Raw genomic sequence first — 13,807 nt, 5'->3', positions numbered from 1 at the left:
TACTTAAGAATGGTGGCAAGCTAGTGAGCAAGGATGGTCAAATATCTCAAAAGAGAACAATATTAACAAAATAAAATATAAACTATTTTCAATCATTAGTGTTAACCATAATGCAGTGTAGCAGGCTAAAGGCAGAAAAGAAAGGCTAAACAGTGAAAGAAAACTCTCATCTATGTAAAAAATAAAAAAGATAAAAATCAATGTTTTGAAATATTTCTGTTCAAAGAAAGCTTTACTTTACTCTTGTAAGAAATGACTACCATACTTCAATGCAGACAGCAAGCAAGCTTAAGCAAGACTAAGCCCAGGAATGTATTTAACCCATAATTGCCAAACAAAAGTAACTAGGTGGTACCTGTGTAGACAGTCAGTGATGATAGCAACCATTCTCAAAATAAGCACTTGGTGACTAAGGGCAGTGAGGGTGAAGCTTTGATGGAAACACTCATCAGGAAGAGTCGCATGAAAGGCAGGATTTGACTAGAATGTTTGGATTTACTGCAGCAGAAATCCTGGATTACAAACTCTCCTCATGTAAACACTTAATCTGCTATTTTATTTGGTAGGAGAAGAGATAATTTTTCTCAGCAAAAGAATGAAGTTTTAAATATAAATGTTTAAAATGTCATAACATGTCTCACAATAAACTATTCAAATAATAACTTGAAAGAAAAGATAAAAGCATTTGCTGAAAGGCAATAGGAAAATTGGTAAGGAAATAGCAAAATTGTCTTGTATGTTGAGAAACTCATTCATTCATTTGTTCTCAAAATTTTTATTGATAATCTGCAATGTCCTTGACATCACAAAGTTGAAGGTAAACAAAACAAATATTTTTTGTAAGCAATAGATAATAAAGGCACCTGCATGTTTTTCTATACTTGTACTGTGGTAGTGATGCGTTATCTTGAGCACCGGTGTCAGACTTTCTAGTCTTGAAAACACTCACTAATTTTTGTGACCTTGGGAAAACTAATTAACTTCCCTTTACCTGTTTTTTGTTTGTTTGTTGTTTGTTTGGAATAAAAGCACATCCTTACTGGGTTGTTATGAAGAAAAAATGAGTAAGTCATGTAATCATTTTAGAACAGTGCCTGACAAGTATCACTGCAATGTTAGTATTTATTTATTTACTTACTTATTTACTGTACTGGGTTTGAACTCAGGGCCTTCACACTGACCTACATCTCCAGAACCTTTTGAAAAATTTGTATTTAAAACAGGGTCTCACTAGCTTGCCCACTCTGAGTTCAAATTTATGCTCCTCCTGCGGTATTATTAATATTTATACAATAAGTAAAATGGTGCATGCAGTACATAAATATATGATATTAAAGAAATATTTATGTAAGCAGAAGCTAATTTATGAAGAAGCCAGGATTCAGTTAATCTATACCAGTAGTGGCTAACCTTTAGAACTTTCAGTGATAACAGCCTCCTGCAGCACATATGCCCTAAGTTTACCACCACTGACATATATCTCATATTACTCTAGATAAGAAACATTTTATAGACAATATGTCAATTGAAAGAGAAATGTCTTTCAAAACTACCAAGTTGAAGAGAGAGATAAATGGAAGATATCAGCCCATTCACCTACTTACCAAATACATTAAACTCTACAGTCTATCTTGATTTTGAGCCCTATGAATGCCAATGACTACTTTCAAATTGAAAGATTTTCAATTTTATTTCATTTTCATAGTATTACTCTTCAAATTCTTCTTTGTTTCTGTGACCATTCCTTGTCTTTGGCATATCTTCTGCCCCTTTTTTTTTTCTTGACATGGTCCTGGTATAATGATAGTTCTTGGATTAGTCAACCCCATTTGCCTTTTTGGGTTCTATTATTCACTCTGATGACCTCGGGTACTAACAAGGCATCTGAAGCTGTTACTGACATGTCTGGCCAGATAATTCTTTACTGTCAGACTTTATCCTTTGTGCTGTAGGTTGTCTAGCAGTATCCCTGGCTGCCGCCCATGAGACGCCAGGAACGTTCAGTTTTGACAACTGAAACTATCTTTAGACATTGCCAAATATCATCGGGAAAGAAAAAAATCATCCCCTGTCAATAATCACTTACCTCTCTCTATAAAATGTCTATTTTCTGTCTCCCACCCTATTACAAGTTGATGGAAATTGAATTCTCATCATCTGTCACTTGAATCATCTCCATAGTTTCCTACCTGGGCAACACTTCCGCTGACACTAGAAAGATCCATAAAGGACTGTGAGTAGGGAATCCCAAGGCTGTTAGCCATGCATGTGGTATATCTGTGAGACAAGTGAAAAGAAATAAAATTGTAAGAATTTACATTTACATTGTGAAATATTTGGGCACATAGATGCTCTTTTTGATGACCTGAGATTTGGGGGGAATAAAGTAACTGTATACAGAAATATACTTCTGAGTACTACAAAAAGTTTTTCTTTCAAAAGGATTTAAACAATAATATTTTATTAGGCAATTTTCATAAGTTTGATCCTTAATTAAAAGTTTGAAATCTGAAAAGAGTATAAAGAGCAAAATGGTACTGACATAAATTTAGATGAAGATATGCAGGTGTATAATAAAAGTTATTTTATAGCAAGCGGACTTGAAAAACTTGATATATCAAATTATACATATACACATATATGTATATGTATATGTATACATATAAATTATGAAGGTATACAAACACAATAATCATTTAAACTTTATTCTTCAAGATAGGTGCTATTTCCGTACCAAATATTTGGTACTCAAAACAGATACACTTAAAACATAAGGATACAGAAAATAGAAAATACAAAGTAATGGAAAAGTTTTATCAAGCAAATATAATTTTTAAAGCAAATATTAAGTTAAAAATAAAAATTTAAAATTAATATAGAATAGTTAACCAATAATATTAAAAGTGCACATTTAACTGGAAAAATCTAACAATGTATATTTAAATATTCCTAATGAAATATCACAAAAATATACAAAGTAAAAATTGAAGAATACAGGGAAGATGTGACAATTCACTATCAGAGATTTCAATATAGTTCATTCAAACTAGATCAAACAGCAAAACCTAGTATATATGTAGTTATTAACTACATAATTAACAAGATATATCTAAAAACATGTAAAATATTGCAACCAATAATAAATGATGTAACCACCTTTTTTTCCCAATACATGAGGAACACTTTCAAAGTTTAACAGTAAACAAGGACAAAATAATCTCGTATTTTAGGATTGCAGTACAATTAACCAAAAAGTAATAGGAAATTTATTTTTGTTATTAAAAACAAATACACATATCTCTAAATTCCCTTGTCAAGAAATAAATTATACTGGGTATGTAAAATTCTTAAAACTAAAATGATTTCATATCAAACATTCATATTTCAAAATTTCAGGTATATAACAAAGAGTAGTTTTACTACTGAAAATATAATTTACAAAAGAAGACAATAAACAATCTGCGTAGACAACTCAATACATTAAGAAAATGAAGTATGCCAGAACTGGGCCTGTAGCTTAGTGGCAGAGTGGATGCCTTGAATGCGCAGGAACCTGGGCTCCATCACCAGCACCAAACACACACACACACACACACACTCACAAAGAAGATGTAGAAGGAGGACAAGGACAAGGAGAAGGGGAAAGAGGAGGAGAAAGAGAAGGAGGAGAAGAGGAAGCAAAGGTAAATTAATAAAGTAGAAAAGTAAAGAAATAAGACCAGAAATCAGTAAAATATAAATTCAATAGATGAAATCCAAAAGCTGATTCTCTAGAGCAACAGAACAGAGAAATATCTGCTGGACTGATGGTATAGGATGGAGTGGAAGTGAAAGAAGCACAGACATCATTAGGAAAAACTTAAAAATAAAAATATAGAGGTGAGATAAAAATTTTTCAAAATACTGTAAGCAACTTAATGTAAATATATTTGAAAACAAATTTATCAAAACAGACATAAGAAAAGTGAAAAGTCTGAATAATTCTGTAGTTAATACTGCAGCCAGAAGAGTAGTTACAAAATATTACTTCCTCCTGAAAAACAAAAGATTTGCAACTTAAACACTATATTCACAAGTTAATTATATCAAACTGACAACAGAAAATTTTATACAGTCTTCCTCAGAGAACTGAGACACTAATTCTCAACTCATTTTTATTAAACTAGTGCAATCTTGATACCAGAACTAATGACAGTAAGAGAAAGGAAAACTGCAAATTAATGCTTCTTATTAGTATGGATGCAAAACTAAATACACCCAAAAGTATATATTGAAGATCAAAGATAACTAAATTGGATTTATTCCAGAAATTTAGGGCTGGATACATGAAAATCATAGCTATAGGTTATATTCCTCCTCTAGTCTTAATGCTTTTATTTTGTCATCATTACCTATGCTCCTTCTCATCTCCAAACTACACAGTGCAGCTACTAAAACCTGTTACAACAGTAATTCACTCAGGCTAAGTGAGAGTACCTCTGACCACTAGGCCCCAAATTCCATCCTCCTTTAAACAACCTGAAACTCAATCTGCCATAATTCTTAACCTTGCATTCATCATAGTCAGTATCCAAAATGTAAGCTTTCCTTGACACCTGTTCTCACTCCCCATTTTCTGCCCACTCCTAACCTGTCCTTGACTGTAATACTCTATGGTACCATCATCTCTGTGACAGGCTGTACATTTTGCTCTTTAAAATCAGCACACCTTCCTTTACGGTCAACCTTTCTCCAAGCATTGCTTTCATATTTGGCCATAATTAAAATCTGACTCTTCAAAGGATACACTTTTCCCTTTATAGCTTTTAAGTGGTGATGGCATATTATTTCATAATATAAATACTCTTCTTGACACTCTCTCACCCCAGGTCATTGTTTTCATTCACTTCTGTAAAAATTCTATTTATCTTTTAGGCTTATGTTATTTGTGTGCAGCAATTTTTTCCTATGCTTGTAACTATCAACTATTGACCTATTAAATTCTCTCACTTATCGAAAGCTGGATACTTGACTCACCTTTATCTTTATGCATCAAATCCTATCATCAGATACCTATCCATAATCCTTTTGTTTTGGTAATGGGGATAGAACTTGGATCTTTGCACTTACAAAGCAGGTGCCAGAACCACTGAGCTAAATCCCCGGCCCCATAATCCTTATTCTTAATAAGATTCTAATATTTCACTTCATTTATCCCTGGCAGTGCATTTAAAATTAGTTAAAGTATGCTTCCTGTCCCCTGTGCCTTCTCTCTCCCTTTCTCATTCAGCTTAGATTTGATGGTCCATCATTATCTTAAATTTCCAGGCCATTCTTTGTGTTCTACTTATTTATTAAATGAGACTCTCAAATACTTCTGTTCATTTTTTTCTATTCTTGAAGCTGAGAAGACAGATTTTTTTTAAAAGGAAGGTAACACAGTTCCACCTATTTTGACTAACCTCAAAGGTAAATTTACCACCACATAGCTATCTTACTATGTTTCTTTGATCAACTTGATCTACCATTATTTGAAATAATTCTTTCAAATATTGCTTATTCTCATTTTCTTCTACTCAGATGAGCTTGCCAACTGCATACAAATGTGAAGCATCAAGTGACATCTTCAACTTTTTACTACCAAACCTACAGGCCCGTGAACATTTTCACCGATTTTCTTCTCCTTTGAGATATTACACTAGAAGCAGCATTCATTCTCCAAAGGCTAATTATTTGCTTATGCTTTAGAACTTGTCTTTCTCACCTTTTTGGGAATATTAAATTTATATTTTCCTAGTTCTTATAGTCATCCCTTCATGCTTCTACATACCTAATCATCCCCTTGATGAAGTGTCTTTCTACTTAATTTGTATATTCCACTAACCATTAGGTCTAGCTAATTACTTCCTTGAAGTTCAGTTCTTAAATTGTTAAAAGGGTATGTTAAAAATGAAAGTCTTCTGCAAATGTAAAGCACTATTTAAAGAGGGTGGATATAATTAGATATTTCTTTTACAACCAAAAGAGCAAACTAACTGACTTCCCAAAGTTTATTTCTTTGGCAGATCTAAGGGAGACACTATATTCTCCATAATTATTACATATAATTTAAAACTAGAAAATATTTTCAATAGGGCTAATTTGGAAGCATAAAGGATCTATTTAAAAATCTGTGAATTATTTTTGTTTAGACAAACATATTACAGTCTAACATCTCTCATTTATTCCATAATTCTTGCCTCTTTCTGAAGTAGTTCTAAAAGTTCTTTTTTATGAATGGATTTACAAGATACAATAAAAAAGTATGGTGAATGCTGATGCTTTATGCTACCCAATAAAAAAGCAGGCTTATAAAAATATTACCATGTATCTTCAGTCATCTTATTTACCAGACTTAGCACTGTGCAGATTTAGCACTGACTTCCTCAAAGTCAAAATCATCATGAAAGGTAAACATTTTTAATTGATTTCGGACATAAAAGGCAGCCATGACAGCTCAACTATTAAGACATTATAAAAAGACTTCCAGAACTGCTTATGAAAGTAGCAAGAATGATAGGAATGTACAAGATAACAAGGAGTTTTATGAGAAGGATTAATGGCAATGTATCTTCTCTTAAAAAAAAAAAATATATATATATATATATAAATATTCACTGTATTTTATGATCACACTTTTCATTAGAGATTAATTCAAACTATTACAAATTCATGTTTGTTGGTTCTTACTTTGAGGATTTGTCTAAATACATATTAGCCAATACACAATAAATATTTAATAAATTGTTCTTGATTTATCACTTTAGCCTAAGAAATAATTATGTGGGAACTTTCAACTATGTCAATGAATATTAATAAATATAGTCAATTATTTATTAATTTCACACATGTGTAAATACTGAATAGTTTCTCTGGTGTGAAAAGTAAAAGTGTAAATAACAATTAAAAATGTATAATTGATACTGGGTAATAGGAAGAAAAGTCTAAGAGTAGAGAAGTGCGAGGGGTAGAGGAAAGGTAAAAAGGGAAAAGAAATATGTGAAAAGGAAAAATGTGGAAACAATGTCTTTGTAAACAGGGAAGGATGGAGGGGCTAATGGGAGGGCTGGGGAATGGGGAAAAATAAGAACCTGATAAGAGCCCAATGATGAATGTAACTCTATTGTATACCAAAAATGTACCAATAAATTTAATGAAGATTAAAAAAAATAAATATAGCCAATGAGTATTTATAAAATTTACAACATATTAAAAAGGAAACTAATTTACTTATAGGTTTTTGATTTAGTTGTTATAAAGGACAAAGGATTAAAGTGGATCTAGAAGTGACTAGCAAAAAGCCTGACATGGTGGCACATGCCTATAATCCCAGCACTGAGAGGTTGAAGCAGGAGGATCACCTGGGCTACATAGTGAGTTCAAGGCCAGTTTGAAATACATGAGATTCTGTCTTAAAAAAAAAAAAAAAAAAGTAACTGGCTTGTCTCTGATTTTGCTGTTTTGAAAGTATTTTCACAGTTGTTTTTCAAAACACTGGTGTTAAGTGGGGCAAAGATTTGAATATAATCCAAATTTTATGACTACAGTGCAATACACAGAGCTCTGTACAAAAATCTTTAATTGAAAGACAGCATTTTAGGGAAAGAACATTACTTAAATTATTAAAATTATTACTTAAATTATTCAGTTTTTTAAGATCTTTTTTTCACAGAATTGTAAGGAGGAACTTAACAGGGATTGAGGTAGCTTAATCAGTTCTTAGATTCTATTTTAGTCAAATTTAGTTATTGATACACCAAACACCTAAACTCAGGATTAAGATTCTGAATAGCAATAAACTCAGATGTTAGATTTTAATAACTTTGTCTAAATGAAAATAATTCAGTGTAGATTTTAAAGTTTTCTATGTGTTCATGTTAGCCAGAGGGTACATTATGGTAACATCTCCAAAGATACCAATCCCCCGCATCTTTCCTTCCTTTCACCCTCTGTTCTTTCCCTTTTCTGTATGTAGGCAGGTATGTATGTATGTACTTTTTCATTACTGAGAATGGAATCCAGGGCCTTTGCACTAAGATCCATCCCCAACCTTTTTATTTTAAGGGAGATTCTCAAGTAACTAAACTGCCCAGCCTGGACTGGAACTTGTGATCCTCCTGTCTCGACCTCCCAGTGCATTGGGATTATAGGCCTGGGTCACCATGCCTGGCTCTCCCTTTTTTATGTATTCATTTTCCTTCTGAAGAAAAAGGAAAGGGTTTTGCTTTTTCCTTCTTTAATCTAGGATGTAAATTACTTTGGCTACTGAGATCAGGGGTCTTCAGTCCAAGCTCTGTCTGAGCTATTAAATAGTAAATACACTATATTGAAAAGTTTGTTCACTGCAGACATGTTCTGGACTGCTTCTTGATTTCAATTTAATTCAAATGGTTTAAGGGTGATAGACTAGTGACTACCACAGGTGGTCAGTTTCCAAGTTGTGCTTGATCATAATGTATTGCTGATTATATCAATAAAGGATTGCAGTTGATTTGATGAGCTTTTTTCTCTGATGTTATGAACATGAGAATGTCTGTGGGTCGTTAGAGACCCAGAAGCTAGGGCACAACTATATCAGGAAAATTTGGGCGATAACCCAGAAATTAAACCAAGGACAGCCCAAAAACAAAAGTAAAAATGAGAAAACACTTAAGCAAGACACAAGGACAGACTTCCAGTTCACCAATAGCAAACAGTAGGGCAAATGAGGATGAAAAGGCCAACAGTGAATCACCAGGAAACCCTGAACTCAAAGCACAGGAAGTAACAAAACAGATCAATCAGGCTTTAGAAAAATTCAAAACAAAAATAATTTCCCAGATAACCATAGAGATAGTGAGGAAAATGGAAGTCGTGATTCAAGACTCTAGAGCAGAAACTGACAAAAAAAAAAAAAGGATGAACTCAGGACCATGATAGAAGCCATGAAGGCCCAGCATAAGAAAGAAATGGAAAAAATAAAAGCCCAACATAGGAAAGAAATGGAATCCATAAAACAGATTCAAACAAATATCCAGGAGATTAAACACTCCATTGAAAGTGTACACAACAGAATAAAAGAATGTGAAGATAGACTCTCAGATAGAGAAGATAAGATTGCAGTCAGTGACCATGAAAAGAGAGGTCTCTTAAAAACAGTCGGGGATCATGAGAAATCAATCCAACAACTCCTAGATGATGCAAAGAAGAATAACATAAGACTGATAGGAATCCATGAAGTAGCAGGAGAAAATACAAATGACTTTAAAAAGCTGTTCACAGAATTAATGACAGAAAAGTTCCCAGAGGGGAAGAATTTGACATTCAGATAACTGAGGTATATAGGACCCCAACTAGCCACAATCAAAAAAAAATCTACACCTAGACGTACAATAATAAAGATCCCAGAAACCCAACAGAAGAACAAAATACTACAAGCAGTAAGAGAAAAGAAACAAATCACATGCAAAGGAAAGCCCATCAGAATCACAGCAGGCTTTTCAACACAAACCTTTTGGGCAAGGAGAGCCTGGAGTGAGATATTTCAAGTACTAAAAGAGAACAACCTTCAGCTTAGACTGATGCATCCTGCAAAACTCTCTTTCAAAATGGATGGGAAATAAGACACTTCCATGACAAAGAACACCTGAGAAACTACATGAATACCAAATCAGCACTACAAGCAATTCTAAACAAGATCCTAGAAAAAGACAATGAAGGCAACAACACCATGAGGCCCAACAGAGTAAATCAAATAGGCAAGGCAAGAAGCTAAAAGGAAAGGGGAGAAAAAGTAAAAAGAGTCAACAAAAGGCCAATAACATGACAATAATAAGTCAGTACATATCAGTTATAACCATCAATGTCAATGGCCTCAATTCACCAATCAAGAGAAATAGACTGGCAAAATGGAATGAGAAGCAAAATCTAACAATATGTTTTATACAAGGAAACACACCTAGTGCAAAAAGAAGCCCATAGACTGAAAGTGAAAAGATGGAAAACAATTTTTCATGTGACAGGAGCCCAGAAAAAAGCAGGGCTAGCAATCTTATTTGCAGACAAAGCAAATTTCAAACCAAAACTGATTCTAGTATTATTGATGTAGGACAGTACTGTATCATACCTCTATGAATGTAAAATATCTTATACCTGCTTTATGATACATAGTAGGGACTGTGATTTATCAGAGCTATATTTAATGATATTACTCTAGAATGTTCTCTTTCCAAGTGCTGATTAAGATGCTAATTTTAAAAAATGGTGCCAGGTACCACAACAGCAACAGAACTTTGCTGTTTTCTGGATATTATTAGTTTCTTTGTTTGTTTTTTTTTTAATGGAATGTGCTGAATGTCTATAATTTTGTTCAGATGACTACAGAACCTGGAAAAGCTGTTGCTCCTATTGATGCATAACATACTACTATTGGTCTTTATATGTATATATATATACATATGTATATATATATATATATAGATATGTATATATATACATATATATATACATATGTATATATAGAGAGAGATAGATATAGATATAGATATAGATATACATAATTTGAATTTTTGGAAACTTTAACGGTGCTGTCAACTTTGGAAAAGTTATCCCAATTTACTGTGTTGAATCGGCATTGTACAGAAATGGACAGCCATATTGGTCTAGAAATGTTAATTTTTTTTTTAAATTTTTTTATTTTTCCATTTGTACAGGAGTAATACACTGTACTAAATATGTAAGGTCATATCTATGTGGGTTTGATTACAGAAACTAATATAGTATTCTCTAAATAATGAAAAAAAGAATAAGATAAGACTACAAGAGCAAGAAGCAATTTAAATATGTTCAGGGACCATTTTCATCTTCAGAGCTAAGGATTATTTTAATCTTACATCATTGCCTTTTCTCTTTTACTTTCCTTTTTAGTTTTATTTTAGGATTCCCTATTTTTAATGTTCATACAGAGATTTCTTTAACTGAAATACCAAATAGTTTCTCTGGTGTGAAAAACTATAATAGTACACAGGATCCTAATGAGATAATTAATAATGTGAAATAGGAAGTAAAGGGCTAAAGGTGTAGGGAAAGTGGGAAGGGTGGGGGAAAGGTAATAAGGGAGAGGAAAAAAATATGAGAAACTGAAAAAATGGAAATAAAGTGTTTGTAAATAGGAGGGGAGGAGAGGGTGAAGGGAGGGCAGGGACAAGGGGAAAAAACAAGAATCAAGACCTATAATGTAAAGGTACAGGATCCCAACAATGAATGTAACTGTGTTGCATACCTAAATTGTACCAATAAACTCAATAAAAAGAAAAAAAATTGGTTTGGCCAATTCGATGTAGTGTAAATAATATTCCAGAACTTCCAGGCCATGGCCTCAAGGACCAGGTTTCCATTTTCCTTTTTTTTTTTGGAGTATTCACATTTGAAATGCTACTTTTTGGATACCAGCCATCATGACAGGAAGAAACCCAGCAACCATGATGGAAGAATTCCAAGGGATCTGGAGATGCTGCACAGGGAAACTACAACACGATAGCTGGATTCTCAGTCAACAGCTACCATCAATTGCCAATTGAGTGAATGAACTACTTAGACCCTAGATAAGTCCTGTTCTCGCTACACACTTGATTCCTAATTTACAGAATTGTGATAAAATGGTTACTTTAAGCCAATTTAGAGATTTATGAGTAATAGACAATGAAACAATGTTATACCATCAAGTTAATAAAATGCACATCAAGACAATCCCTTACTCAAGAATTAAAATATCAAAAAGCCTGTTCTATGCATTTGTGTGTTACACCTCACGCCCCCTCTTGCCATCATTCTCCGACAGTAATCACTATTCTGAATGTTTATCTTTACTGTACCTCAAATATTTGCTATCACATATATATGCATTCCTACACAATAGTTTAGATTTTGTTCAAATTTATAGAAACTATACATATTACACAGAGTTGAGACTTATCATTTTATTTCTACAATTCCTCTTTGTTGTTACACAAAGATCATTCTGCCTGTTCAACAAAATTACAAAACCAAAAATTTCTTTTTATTTTAGTCAGTGGCCTTTTGGATGGTTACAAACAGGGCTGCCATAAACACTGTTGTAATGTACTTTTGGAATGCACACATGCAAGAATTTCCTAAGCTACAAATGTAGAGGTAGAATGGTTAGGATATGTGAGTGCATACCCCTATAAGATAATACCAAAGTGCTTTCTGAACAATGTACCAGTTTAAAATTCCACTTGCAGTGTAACAGATGTCTTCTTGATACAAATCATCATTAGTATTACCATATCCTAAATTTCAAACTACTGAATATCAAATGGCATTCACAATCTAATTCTTATAAGGTTAAATATTTTTTTTTATGTATCCAGTGACATCCTTTTAAAATTCCTGGTTTGCCTTCTACTCATTTTTCTAGAGGATAATTATCAATGGAAGTGGGGCTAATAGGTGTCCTTATTATGCTCTTGATTTTTAATGCATACAACCTAGTAATGATGCACTGTCCTTTTGAATATAATGTTTAAAATAAAATCTGAACAGTGGGGACAAGGATTTAGCTCAGTGGTTCTGCCATCTGCCTTGCAGAGGGAAGATCCTGATTTCAATCCCCAGTACAAAAAAAAAAAACCAAAAAAACCCAAAATCTGAAAATCTGAATAGTGCTTCTGATTGTTTTAAGAAGTGCTATTAGTCTATTAGTCTATATTTTCACATAAAGTGTCTGATTGTAATAAATTATTCTAGTCTCATACAATAAGCTGGAAAATATTGTTATTGAGGCTTTGAAAGAGTTTATACACAAGTTTGGAATGAAAGTCTTTGCAAAAGGAGTAAAGATTACCATAAACCTTGACCAGGTGTAAACAATTTTAAAACTGTTATTTACTGTTCAAAATTACTGAATATCTATTTAGCTTTTTCATTTCTCGAGCCAATTTAAGCAAAGTTTTATAAAGTTTGCTCTATTTTATCCAAAATCTCATAAATATTAGCATCGAAGTGCTCCTGGGTCAGCTCTGTTATAGCTACGGGTTAAATCGCTTTTTCACTATTTATGCTGTTTATATGTGTCATTTTCTTATGCCAGTTTTATAGTTTTGTCATTTGAATTTGTGAGCCTGTATCTTTTCTTGATCCATTTATTCTTTCTCATATTTCTTTGCCTCTACCTTGTTTATTTTGTTGTTTTTCTAACTAAAGTTACACGTTTAGTCTTTTCTCCTTAATTTAAGCATTTAAAGGGAGACCATTAGAAAAGAGGAAGAACAGGGGAGAGGGGAAGAAAGGGGAAAGGGTAATGTGGCAGAAATAATCAAAGTATGTTATATGCATGTACTACCAATGTGCCAAAATGAAACCCATTATTCTGTATAACTAAAAATACCATTAAAAATAAATTTCTTTAAAGTGTTATTTTTGCTACATTGATTTTTAAAGCAAATTACATATAAGTAGGCTCTAAGTACTTAAGTTTTCTTTTTACATCTACAAAGGCATTTTAGATTTTTTATAAATTATGGTTTAAAAAATTAACCTTTATTACTGACATCTACTTGTTTCTCATTATTCATTCAATACCAATTACCTCAAATTTGTTATTCACTTCATGCCTAGTAAGTAGCACAAAGCTGTTTGTAATACGCAATAATTTTTTAAATTCTCTAATTGTTGAATACAGTATTTTAAATATGTACATTGAATCAGTATTGTGAAATGCTTTCTCATTTTTGCTTAAGAGCTGTTGAAATATCTCACTATAGCTGAGTTTCTTTAGCCCTATAGTTCA

The sequence above is a fragment of the Fukomys damarensis genome, unplaced genomic scaffold (genome assembly GCF_012274545.1).
Source record: "Fukomys damarensis isolate Sample0158 unplaced genomic scaffold, DMR_v1.0_HiC HiC_scaffold_11, whole genome shotgun sequence".
NCBI lineage: Eukaryota > Metazoa > Chordata > Mammalia > Rodentia > Bathyergidae > Fukomys > Fukomys damarensis.
Note: the sequence above shows the minus strand (reverse complement) of the source record.